General features: G+C 40.5%; 1 long non-coding RNA gene across 1 annotated transcript; it reads left to right on the forward strand.

Annotated features, from left to right (window-relative positions):
- Positions 1 to 520: 520 nt before the first annotated feature.
- Positions 521 to 1559, forward strand: LOC127908273 (uncharacterized). Its single transcript, XR_008066531.1, has 3 exons — positions 521 to 971; positions 1076 to 1335; positions 1440 to 1559. It is a non-coding gene; the product is annotated as an uncharacterized LOC127908273 (long non-coding RNA).
- The last annotated feature ends 3316 nt before the right edge of the window (positions 1560 to 4875 follow it).

Genomic DNA, 4875 nt, shown 5'->3' on the forward strand with positions numbered 1-4875 from the left:
TGACCTCCGATCGCAGATTTGCTACCAACGGGACTATCAAAACTGCAATATTCTCTCCTTTTCTGAAACATGGCTCTTGGATAAGATATCCCCCATGGCTATCCAACTCAATGGATTCTCCATTCACCGTGCCGACTGGAAAGTGGAATTGGGGAACTCGAGAGGGGAAGGGGTTTGCCTCAAGCGCAGTTGAAGTGTCAACCCATTGTTCACCCGTCTTGGAATTACTGATCAAATGCCAACCATCTTACTTCCCTAGGGAATTTTCAGCTGCTATCGTGACTGCTGAATACATTACACCTCAGAACAAGAAAAATAACAAGCTTGCACTTAACGAACTGTACGAGGTTATAACCAAGCAAGAAAAATAACACGCTTGCACTTAACGAACTGTACGAGGTTATAACCAAGCAAGACAAATAACAAGCTTGCACTTAACGAACTGTACGAGGTTATAACCAAGCAAGAAAAATAACACGCTTGCACTTAACGAACTGTACGAGGTTATAACCAAGCAAGAAAAATAACAAGCTTGCACTTAACGAACTGTACGAGGTTATAACCAAGCAAGAAAAATAACAAGCTTGCACTTAACGAACTGTACGAGGTTATAACCAAGCAAGAAAAATAACAAGCTTGCACTTAACGAACTGTACGAGGTTATAACCAAGCAAGAAAAATAACAAGCTTGCACTTAACGAACTGTACGAGGTTATAACCAAGCAAGAAAAATAACAAGCTTGCACTTAACGAACTGTACGAGGTTATAACCAAGCAAGAAAAATAACAAGCTTGCACTTAACGAACTGTACGAGGTTATAACCAAGCAAGAAAAATAACAAGCTTGCACTTAACGAACTGTACGAGGTTATAACCAAGCAAGAAAAATAACAAGCTTGCACTTAACGAACTGTACGAGGTTATAACCAAGCAAGAAAAATAACAAGCTTGCACTTAACGAACTGTACGAGGTTATAACCAAGCAAGAAAAATAACACGCTTGCACTTAACGAACTGTACGAGGTTATAACCAAGCAAGAAAAATAACACGCTTGCACTTAACGAACTGTACGAGGTTATAACCAAGCAAGAAAAATAACAAGCTTGCACTTAACGAACTGTACGAGGTTATAACCAAGCAAGAAAAATAACAAGCTTGCACTTAACGAACTGTACGAGGTTATAACCAAGCAAGAAAAATAACAAGCTTGCACTTAACGAACTGTACGAGGTTATAACCAAGCAAGAAAAATAACAAGCTTGCACTTAACGAACTGTACGAGGTTATAACCAAGCAAGAAAAATAACAAGCTTGCACTTAACGAACTGTACGAGGTTATAACCAAGCAAGAAAAATAACACGCTTGCACTTAACGAACTGTACGAGGTTATAACCAAGCAAGAAAAATAACACGCTTGCACTTAACGAACTGTACGAGGTTATAACCAAGCAAGAAAAATAACAAGCTTGCACTTAACGAACTGTACGAGGTTATAACCAAGCAAGAAAAATAACAAGCTTGCACTTAACGAACTGTACGAGGTTATAACCAAGCAAGAAAAAGTACATCCAGTCGCCTCTTCACTGTTGACGTTGAGACTGGTGTTTTGCGGTTACTATTTAATGAAGCTGCCAGTTGAGGACTTGTGAGGCATCTGTTTCTCAAACTAGACACTCTAATGTACTTGTCCTCTTGCTCAGTTGTGCACTGGGGCCTCCCACTCCTATTTCTATTCTGGTTAAAGCCAGTTTGCGCAGTTCTGTGAAGGGAGTAGTACACAGCGTTGTACGAGATCTTCAGTTTCTTGGCAATTTCTCGCATGGAATAGCCTTCATTTCTCAGAACAAGAATAAACTGACAAGTTTCAGAAGAAAGTTATTTGTTTCTGGCCATTTTGAGCCTGTAATCGAACCCAGATATGCTGATGCTCCAGATACTCAACTAGAAGGACAGTTTTATTGCTTCTTTAATCAGAACAAAACCTTTTTCCCAAAGCCTTTTCTAATGACCAATTAGCCTTTTAAAATGATCAACTTGGATTAGCTAAACACAACGTGTGTCACGGAGCTAGGAGTGGTGGGTGCGGAGTACAGACGGTTTTGCGTTTCCGTAATTTATTCCGGACAGAACAAGGTCACGCCAAATAACAATAGGCAACAAATACTGACCTACCCAAAACAGGACACCAAAACAGGACACCAAAACAGGACACCAAAACAGTCCAACAAATACTGACCTACCCAAAACAGGACACCAAAACAGGACACCAAAACAGTCCAACAAATAAACAAACGCAACCATCCACACACAGAACAGATAATAAGCCTGCACAAAAGCAGGCGGGCATAAACAGCTTAAAAAGCCTTGAACAAACCCCAAACGAGATACAGGTGAAACCAATAAAGACATAACCAACAGAAAAGGAAGCGGGAATTGGTGGCAGCTAGTAGACCTGTGACGACGACCGCCGAGCGCCGCCCGAAATGGAAGAGGAGCCACCTTCGGTGGAAGTCGTGACAACGTGCCATTGAAGCACAGGAGTGATGGTTGATGATAATGGGCCTCTGTATGATTATGTAGATATTCCATAAAATATCTGCTGTTTCCAGCTACAATAGACATTTACAACATTAAAGATACTGTATTTCTGATCAATTTGATGTTATTTGAATTGACAAAAAACGTGCTTTTCTTTCAGAAACAAGGACATTTCTAAGTGACACCAAACTTTTGAACGGAAGTGTGTGTTTAATATAATAATATAATAATATAATATAAGATATTTTGGAGATTATTTCCTTTTCAAACAACCGAAAGTGAGCAGGTGTAATCTGAATAAAGGGGAAAAGGCCCTTCCTGAATATAGGATGAGACATTCCTACCAATTGACTAGAGAACCAGTTTGGATTTAAGTATAACTTTTGTATGACTGATGCCTTTAGTGAGAGTTCTAATGCTTTAATATTTAATCCTTTCTGCCCTCCGAATTCATATTCGTTATATAAATAGGCCCTTTTAATTTTGTCTGGCTTGCCATTCCAAGTCAAATTGAATCTTTTTTGTTCATATAATTTAAAAAGCAGGTCACTAGGTGTAGGGAAAACCATAAGCAAATATGTAAACTGTGATATGACTAAAGAGTTAATCAGGGTGATTTTTCCACAATAGACAGGTATTTTCCTTTCCATGGTAGCAAGATCTTATCTATTTTTGCTAACTTTCTATAAACATTTATTGGAGTGAGATCATTTCTTTCCTTTGGGATTTGTATACCGAGTATGTTTACATCTCCGTCAGACCATTTAATTGGTAAACTACATGGTAATGTAAAATGGCATTACATTTTTATTGATTACTGCATTGTTGCGGTCAGAACTTGCAGTAAAGGCATTTCATTGTACTTGTCATGTGACATTTAATTTTTAATATAATATTTTGACACAAACATGATTCTGTCATGGCTGACGTTACACCCGGGAGATGGGAGGAATGGGGGAATGTTAACAGAATGATTTTCCTTGCTGAAAGACACGTCCAGCTTTGCCCACGTACCCTCTGGGTGTGTGTTAAGGGAACCCAACCCATGCTGTCAGTCTCACTCTCTGCATGTGGAGCTGTACTCAACACACACACTCAGCTCTCAAGATGAGATGATGTCTCATTCACATAAAGAAACAAGAGGCTAGCTTCAACAAGATAACTGTCCAAAACCTCCATTAGCAATGTTGGAACTATGCATGTTTGTTTACACAAATCGTGGCCACACTACCTGATGTCTTATTCTGAAAAATGAAAGTAGGTCTATTCATCGAAATGGAAAACGGCCTTCGGAAAGTATTCAGCACCTCGACTTTTTCCACATTTTGTTACGTTACAGCCTTTTTCTAAAATGGATTCAATTGTTCTTTCCTCTCATAAATCTACACGCAATACCCCATAATGACAATACAAAAGCAGGTTCTATAAATGTTTGCTAATTTATTAAAAATCAAATAAATAAATATGACATTTACATAAGTATTCAGACCCTTTACTCAGTACTTTGTTGCAGCACCTTTGGCAGCGATTGCAGTATCAAGAGTTCTTGGGTATGACACTACAAGCTTGGCACACCTGTATTTGTGGAGTATCTCCAATTCTTCTTGGGTATGACACTACCAGCTTGGCACACCTGTATTTGGGGATTTTCTCCCATTCTTCTCTGCAGAACATCTCAAGCTCTGTCAGGTTGGATGGAGAGCGTTCCTGCACAGCTATTTTCAGGACTCTCCAGAGATGTTCAGTCGTGTTAAAGGCTGGGCTCTGGCTGGGCCACTCAAGGACATTCAGAGATTCGTCCTGACGCCACTCCTGCATCGTCTTGGCTGTGTGCTTAGGGTCGTTTTCCTGTTGGAAGGTTAAACTTCGCCCCAGTCTGAGGTCCTGAGCGCTCTGGAGCAGGTTTTCATCAAGGATCACTCTGTACTTTGCTCCGTTCATAATTCCCTCGATCCTGACTAGTCTCCCTGTCCCTGCTGCTGAAAACATCCCCACAGTGTCATGCTGCCACCACCATGCTTCACCATTGGGATAGTGCAATATTTCCTCCAGACATGACGCTTGGCATTCAGGCCAAAGAGTTCAATATTGGTTTCATCAGACCAGAGAATCTTGTTTCTCATGGTCTGAGAGTCGTTTAGAAGCCTTTTGGCAAACTCCAAGCGGGCTGTCATGTGCCTTTTACTGAGGAGTGACTTCTGTCTGGTCACTCTACCATAAAGGCCTGATTGGTGGAGTGCTGCAGAGATGAATGTCCTTCTGGAAGGTTCTCCCATCTCCACAGAGGAACTCTGGAGCTTTGTCAGAGAGACCATCGGTTTCTTGATCACCTCCT

Source organism: Oncorhynchus keta, chromosome 17 (genome assembly GCF_023373465.1).
Source record: "Oncorhynchus keta strain PuntledgeMale-10-30-2019 chromosome 17, Oket_V2, whole genome shotgun sequence".
Lineage (NCBI taxonomy): Eukaryota > Metazoa > Chordata > Actinopteri > Salmoniformes > Salmonidae > Oncorhynchus > Oncorhynchus keta.